At 46.4% G+C, this 6767-nt stretch overlaps 7 non-coding genes across 7 annotated transcripts; all 7 read left to right on the forward strand.

Moving 5' to 3' along the window:
• Window positions 1–1743: 1743 nt before the first annotated feature.
• Window positions 1744–1817, forward strand: trnat-agu (transfer RNA threonine (anticodon AGU)). Its single transcript has one exon. It is a non-coding gene; the product is annotated as a tRNA-Thr (tRNA).
• Window positions 1818–2637: 820 nt separating this feature from the next.
• On the forward strand, window positions 2638–2711 carry trnat-ugu (transfer RNA threonine (anticodon UGU)). Its single transcript has one exon. It is a non-coding gene; the product is annotated as a tRNA-Thr (tRNA).
• A 194-nt stretch (window positions 2712–2905) lies between these two features.
• On the forward strand, window positions 2906–2995 carry trnar-ucu (transfer RNA arginine (anticodon UCU)). Its single transcript is given in 2 exon segments — window positions 2906–2942; window positions 2960–2995. It is a non-coding gene; the product is annotated as a tRNA-Arg (tRNA).
• A 773-nt stretch (window positions 2996–3768) lies between these two features.
• trnat-agu (transfer RNA threonine (anticodon AGU)) lies at window positions 3769–3842 on the forward strand. Its single transcript has one exon. It is a non-coding gene; the product is annotated as a tRNA-Thr (tRNA).
• A 425-nt stretch (window positions 3843–4267) lies between these two features.
• Window positions 4268–4341, forward strand: trnat-agu (transfer RNA threonine (anticodon AGU)). Its single transcript has one exon. It is a non-coding gene; the product is annotated as a tRNA-Thr (tRNA).
• Window positions 4342–5169: 828 nt separating this feature from the next.
• trnat-ugu (transfer RNA threonine (anticodon UGU)) lies at window positions 5170–5243 on the forward strand. Its single transcript has one exon. It is a non-coding gene; the product is annotated as a tRNA-Thr (tRNA).
• Window positions 5244–5786: 543 nt separating this feature from the next.
• trnat-agu (transfer RNA threonine (anticodon AGU)) lies at window positions 5787–5860 on the forward strand. The gene has a single exon. It is a non-coding gene; the product is annotated as a tRNA-Thr (tRNA).
• The last annotated feature ends 907 nt before the right edge of the window (window positions 5861–6767 follow it).

Raw genomic sequence — 6767 nt, forward strand, 5'->3', positions numbered from 1 at the left:
ACATCACCAACATTACAAGACGTTTCTGCATTCGCTGTATCCGGCTTCCACGTCGCTTTATTGTTCTTTTTCGCCTTGCAGCTAATATAAGCTTTCGCCGTAAACGCTGCTGAGCCTCCGTCTTCGCATCTTGTTTTCGCTGCCTCATCTTCAACCAAGAAAACACAGAAAGGAGCAAACAGCCACTTCGGCTCTCTTCCTTCGATAATCACACTACGGTGACTTACTTTCAATCTCCCCGCTGAAAGGGGAGGGGTTTTGTGACGTTTGATTCAAGGAGGTGTAAAGGGCGGGCTTTAGGTTTGCGCAGCGAGGCTACTGGCTCGATAGTGGAAACGCAGCTTACTTTTGGTCTTGGTGCTTGCGACTCGAGGCCATTGGCCCCGCCCGGCACGCTCTTAGCACTGGCTCGCACTGGCCCGACAGTGGAAAAGCGGCTAAGGATATGGAAAAAAGAGACCGCTTAGTGGGGGGAATTGAAAGGACGAAGACCTTTCACACAGAAGACTAAATAAATTGCATTACACTATTTGCACTAATTAGCTGATGTAAGTATATTATATTATATTATATGATTATATTATTATATTATATGTATGCACACTATTATCCTCCCTTATATTACCACTAAAGAAATTATAATTTATTTTATTTTATTATTTTATTTATTTTTATTACTATTGTTGTTGTTATTAATAGTGGATTTCATGACAGAATTGCACCGTTTTGATGTTTATTTTGGTTTGTTATTGATTGATTTATTAATTTTATTTATGTATTTTTTATGTATGTTTTTATTAATTTATTTTATTATTATTATTTTATTTATTTTTATTACTATTGTTGTTGTTATTAATAGTGGATGCCATGACAGAATTGCACCGTTTTGATGTTTATTTTGGTTTGTTATTGATTGATTTATTCATTTTATTTATGTATTTTTTATGTATGTTTTTATTAATTAATTTTATTATTATTATTTTATTTATTTTTATTACTATTGTTGTTGTTATTAATAGTGGATGCCATGACAGAATTGCACTGTGGTCATGTTTATTTTGGTTTGTTATTGATTGATTTATATATTTTATTTATATATTTTAATTTATTTACAATATGTGTACCTTTTTTTTACAGTATTAAAAAAAGTAATCATTAAAATGTATCATTTTTCAGCAAGAGCTGGATGCCTTTTGTTTTTATTAATGCTTGAACAGATAATACAAAAAGAACATAGCCAAGTAATCACATACAAATCCATAAAATAATGACCACTAATTTTAAATTTATGACAAACACAAACATATACACATTAACAGTAAATAAACATTGATACAAAAAAAAGAATTTGCATGACAATACAATGATATTGCAAAGAAATTGAAACAAACACATACAGGGAAAGCATCTACATACACAGGTTTTCTTTAAATAACTATAATATTTCAGGAATCTTAGGTTTTGTTTTGTTTTTTTAAGGTGAAATGATTTTGTGAATGAAAAACTTACCATATAAAATAAAAAGCTTATTTTAAGAGATAAACCATTTTGAGGCCTCCTGTTTTCAGCGCACATTGATTTAAAAAAAAAGTAAATCATTTTTAAAAGGTAGCAAAAATGCCCAAGAACCAATTCAGTGAGGGATGGCAATCACTGTCTCGCATCAAGTGGAGGCAGCGGGAAGTTCATATTGTTGATTCATGCATCCTCTGAGCCACCCTCCCCACACCTAACATGCGGGGTGGCGCCGTGGCTTAGTTGGTTAAAGCGCCTGTCAAGTAAACAGGAGATTCTGGGTTCAAATCCCAGCGGTGCCTTGCAGACGGCAGCTTTGGATCTTTTTGCTCTCCCTTGGACCTGAGGCCCTTACAGTGCCTCTGCCTTTCAAACGACACTGCAATTATGCAGAGACCCGAGGGCCTGTCCTTCCTGCAGAGAGAGGAAGCAGTGGGGCAGTGGGTAGAACATTGGAATTCTAGACTTCCAGATGAGGCCATTCTAAGGTTGTGGGTTAGAGTCCCACCAGAGTCGTGGCTTTTGGCTTTCGGGTATCTCTCATACTGTGCAGTGTTGCCCTCAGGCAGTAGAAATTTGCAGGCATTATCTTTTAAGCCTACCAGCACCTGGCCCGCCTCTAGATGTTTTGACCCTCTGAGTCACCCTCCCGACAGCCTTGCATGCGGTTTGGTGCTGTGGCTTGTTTGGTTAAAGCTCCTGTCTCGTAAACAGGAAATCCTGGGTTCAAATCCCATCGGCGTTCCAGTCCAGCAAGCTCAAGCTTTTTCGAAAGCGACCCGCAAACAGGGATAGCGAGTGATTAATTTTGCAAACCGCCCCACTCAGTTGTCGGCAAACGCCTTAAAGCTGTCCAGCGCCCGGTCAGCCAACCCCTGGATCGTCTGAGTGGCCCTCCCGGAAGGCAATTGTGCGGCCAGTCTAGTCTAGTAAACAGGAGATCCTGCGTTTGTATCCCAGCGGTGCCTTTGGTTGCACACCACAATACAGCCGATACAGTCAATACAGTCGTGCTTTACCAAAAAACGGATGGCGAAAGGGGACACAGAGGAGCTTGAGGACAGTGGGCAGTTTCTCCTGCTTTTGAAGAATAGGATTCAGGCTTACTTTCCCCACCAAGGAGGCGCTGTGGCTTAGCTGGTTAAAGCGCCTGTCTTGTAAACAGGAGATCCTGGGTTCGAATCCCAGCGGTGCCTTTCCCCTGGTGGCTGTCTCTGGCTTCGCTTTTGCATGGGAGACCTTGACAACACTCTATGTTTTTGAACCGTGCCTCAATTGTGCAAAGACCTGAGGATCTGTCTTTCTGCTCACACAGTGTGCCACTTGTCCTAGCTTGGCGGGCACAAATCTGTAATTAAAGGCCCCAGTGGCCCAACCTGACATACCAACAGGCTCTGTGGCGCAATGGATAGCGCATTGGACTTCTAGACTGCCAGATGAGGCCATTCAAAGGTTGTGGGTTCGAGTCCCACCAGAGTTGTGCTTTTTGGCATTTTGTTAAGCCCATACTGCGCAGTGTTGCCCTCGGACAGCAGAAACCATTTTGAGGCCTCCTGTTTTCAGCGCACATTGATTTAAAAAAAATGTCAATCATATTTAAAAGGTAGCAAAACATGCCCAAGAACCAATTCAATGAGGTATGGAAATCACTGTCTTGCATCAAGTGGAGGCAGCAGGACGTTCGAAGTGTTGATTCATGCATCCTCTGAGCCGCCATCCCCACACATAGCGTGCAGGGTGGTGCCGTGGCTTAGTTGGTCAAAGCGCCTGTCTAGTAAACAGCAGATCCTGGGTTAGAGTCCCAGCGGTGCCTTCGGTGGCGCTCCAGTCCAGCAAGCGTCCCTCAATTGTACACAGACCTGTTTTTCTGCCCACACAGCTTGCCACTTGACAGAGCCGGACAAGCCCAGCCTAGCATACCTACAGGCTCTGTGGTGCATTGGATTTCTAGACTCCCAGATGAGGTTGTGGTTTTGAGTACCACCAGAGTCGTGCCTTTTGGCATTTTATTAAGACCGTTCTGCCCAGTATTGCCCTCGGACAGCAGAAACCATTTTGAGGCCTCCTGTTCTCAGCGTACGTTGATTTAAAAAAAAAAAAGTAAATCATTTTTATAAGGTAGCAAAAATGCCCAAGAACCAATTCAGTGAGGGATGGCAATCACTGTCTCGCATCAAGTGGAGGCAGCGGGAAGTTCATATTGTTGATTCATGCATCCTCTGAGCCACCCTCCCCACACCTAACATGCGGGGTGGCGCCGTGGCTTAGTTGGTTAAAGCGCCTGTCTAGTAAACAGGCGATCCTGGGTTCAAATCCCAGCGGTGTCTTGCAGACGGCAGCTTGGATATTTTTGCTCTCCCTTGGACCTGAGGCCCTTACAGTGCCTCTGCCTTTCAAACGACACTGCAATTATGCAGAGACCTGAGGGCCTGTCCTTCCTGCAGAGAAAGGAAGCAGTGGGGCAGTGGGTAGAACATTGGACTTCTAGATTTCCAGATGAGGCCATTCTAAGGTTGTGGGTTTGAATCCCACCAAAGTCGTGCTTTTTGCCATTTTGTTAAGCCCATACGTCTCAACGTACATTGATAAAAAAAAAAAGTCAATCATATTTAAAAGGTAGCAAAATATGCCCAAGAACCAATTCAGTGAGGGATGGCAATCACTGTCTCGCATCAAGTGGAGGCAGCGGGAAGTTCATATTGTTGATTCATGCATCCTCTGAGCCACCCTCCCCACACTTAACATGCGGGGTGGCGCCGTGGCTTAGTTGGTTAAAGTGCCTGTCTAGTAAACAGGAGATCCTGGGTTCAAATCCCAGTGGTGCCTTGCAGACGGCAGCTTGGATCTTTTTGCTCTCCCTTGGACCTGAGGCCCTTACAGTGCCTCTCCCTTTCAAACGACACTGCAATTATGCAGAGACCCGAGGGCCTGTCCTTCCTGCAGCGAGAGGAAGCAGTGGGGCAGTGGGTAGAACATTGGACTTCTAGACTTCCAGATGAGGCCATTCTAAGGTTGTGGGTTAGAGTCCCACCAGAGTTGTGGCTTTTGGCTTTCGGGTATCTCTCATACTGTGCAGTGTTGCCCTCAGGCAGTAGAAATTTGTAGGCATTATCTTTTAAGCGTACCAGCACCTGGCCCGCCTCTAGATGTTTTGACCCTCTGAGTCACCCTCCCGACAGCCTTGCGTGCGGTTTGGCGCTGTGGCTTGGTTGGTTAAAGCTCCTGTCTCGTAAACAGGAAATCCTGGGTTCAAATCCCATCGGCGTTCCTGTCCAGCAAGCTCAAGCTTTTTCGAAAGCGACCCGCAAACAGGGATAGCGAGTGATTAATTTTGCAAACCGCCCCGACTCAGTTGTCGGCAAACGACTTAAAGCTGTCCAGCGCCCGGTCAGCCAACCCCTGGCCTCTTCCCTGGAAGCCTGGATCGTCTGAGTCGCCCTCCCGGAAGGCAATTGTGCGGCCAGTCTAGTCTAGTAAACAGGAGATCCTGCGTTTGAATCCCAGCGGTGCCTTTGGTTGCACACCACAATACAGCCGAGCTCGTGCTTTACCAAAAAACGGATGGCGAAAGGGGACACAGAGGAGCTTGAGGACAGCGGGCAGTTTCTCCTGCTTTTGAAGAATAGCAGTCAGGCTTACTTTCCCCACCAAGGAGTCGCTGTGGCTTAGCTGGTTAAAGCGCCTGCCTTGTAAACAGGAGATCCTGGGTTCGAATCCCAGCGGTGCCTTTCCCCTGGTGGCTGTCTCTGGCTTCACTTTTGCATGGGAGACCTTGACAACACTCTATGTTTTTGAACCATGCCTCAATTGTGCAAAGACCTGAGGATCTGTCTTTCTGCCCACACAGTGTGCCACTTGGCCTAGCTGGACGGGCACAAATCTGTAAGTAAATGCTCCAGTGGCCCAACCTGGCATACCAACGGGGTCTGTGGCGTAACAGATAGCGCACTGGACTTCTAGACTGCCAGATGAAGCCATTCAAAGGTTGTGGGTTCGAGTCCCACCAGAGTCGTGCTTTTTGGCATTTTGTTAAGCCCATACTGCGCAGTGTTCCCCTCGGACAGCAGAAACCATTTTGAGGGCTCCTGTTTTCAGCGCACATTGATTTAAAAAAAATGTCAATCATATTTAAAAGGTAGCAAAACATGCCCAAGAACCAATTCAATGAGGTATGAAAATCACTGTCTTGCATCAAGTGGAGGCAGCAGGACGTTCGAAGTGTTGATTCATGCATCCTCTGAGCCGCCATCCCCACACCTAGCGTGCAGGGTGGTGCCGTGGCTTAGTTGGTCAAAGCGCCTGTCTAGTAAACAGCAGATCCTGGGTTCAAATCCCAGCGGTGCCTTGCAGACGGCGGCTTGTATTTTTTTGCTCTCCCTTGGACCTGAGGCCCTTACAGTACCTCTGCCTTTCAAACAACACTGCAATTATGCAGAGACCAGAGGGCCTGTCTTTCCTGCAGAGAGAGCACGTGCTCTCTTACCGTTGGACGGCCACAGACCCGGAAGGTCAGCCTTCCCGTGGCTCTGCTTTTCCCCATGTTGGGCTCTGTGGCGCAATGGATAGAACATTGGACTTCTAGACTGCCAGATGAGGCTGTTCTAAGGTTATCTCTCATACTGTGTAGTGTTGCCCTCAGGCAGTAGAAATTTGTAGACTTTATCATTTCTCTGGGAGCCTGGATCATCTGAGTCGCCCTCCTGGAGGGCAATTGTGCGGCCAGGCTAGTCTAGTAAACAGGAGATCCTGCGTTTGAATCCCAGCGGAGCCTTTGGTTGCACGCCACAATACAGCCGAGCTCGTGCTTTACCAAAAAACGGATGGCGAAAGGGGACACAGAGGAGCTTGAGGACAGCGGGCAGTTTCTCCTGCAACATTACCCTAGCACCTGCTTTTGAAGAATAGCATTCAGGCTTACTTTCCCCACCAAGGAGGCGCTGTGGCTTAGCTGGTCTTAGCTGGTGGCTTAGCTGGTCCTTGGTTCGAATCCCAGCAGTGCCTTTCCCCTTGTGACTGTCTCTGGCCTCGCTGTTGCATGGGAGACCTTGACAACACTCTATGTTTTTGAACCGTGCCTCAATTGTGCAAAGACTTGAGGACCTGTCTTTCTGCCCATACAGCTTGCCACCCCACCGAGCTGGGCAAGCCACCTTCGGCGCACTAGAGGGAGCTAGTGAGTTGTTGACACGGTTTGGCTGCAGTAGGGAGAGAAAGGCTCTCCACCATTTTGTGTTTTTTGTTTGTTTGTTTTG

This window comes from Garra rufa, chromosome 1 (genome assembly GCF_049309525.1).
Source record: "Garra rufa chromosome 1, GarRuf1.0, whole genome shotgun sequence".
Taxonomy (NCBI): Eukaryota; Metazoa; Chordata; class Actinopteri; order Cypriniformes; family Cyprinidae; genus Garra; species Garra rufa.